This window comes from Suricata suricatta, chromosome 5 (assembly GCF_006229205.1).
Source record: "Suricata suricatta isolate VVHF042 chromosome 5, meerkat_22Aug2017_6uvM2_HiC, whole genome shotgun sequence".
NCBI classification, from domain to species: domain Eukaryota; kingdom Metazoa; phylum Chordata; class Mammalia; order Carnivora; family Herpestidae; genus Suricata; species Suricata suricatta.
In genome coordinates, this window is record NC_043704.1 from 8322570 (window position 1) to 8323120 (window position 551).

The window sequence follows — 551 nt, forward strand, 5'->3', positions numbered from 1 at the left end:
GAACTAACACATCTGGAGGGGCTTAGCGCGGGGCCCCGGAGGCCCAGGCGCAGCCGCGCGCGGCTCCCCCTCCTGGACGCTGGGTTTCGCGGACTCTGTTCTCACGAGGGCGGCTGTCACCGCGCCCGCGCGTCGGGCCGGCCGGGCCATCTGGGCACTCCGTCCAAGCAGCTCATCCCGCGTCGCGCGGCTCCCCGGCCTCCGCCGGCCCGTCCGGCGCTCGCCTGTGGCCCTGGGGACGCGCTGGTAGCGCCTCCAGGTCTCGCCGACGCCAGAGGCACCTCGGCGCCGCGTCTCTCCTTCATCAGTCTGGGGGCGACGTCGTCTTAGGAGCATCCGAGGCCGGCGGTGGTCTCAAACTTGTACGGCAGCAGGCAGCTCCTTTATTGTACGTGATGTCGGCAATGGCTGAGGCTGGGAAAGGAAGACTACTGCTTCTCACCAAAGGCGACCCGGAGTTCGAGAAGCGAGCTTCCCCGGGACTCCCTCCCGCCCCCTCCTCTCGCGTCCCCTCCTGGAGGCGCGTCCCGGGTTCGTCTCCCGCCGGGCCG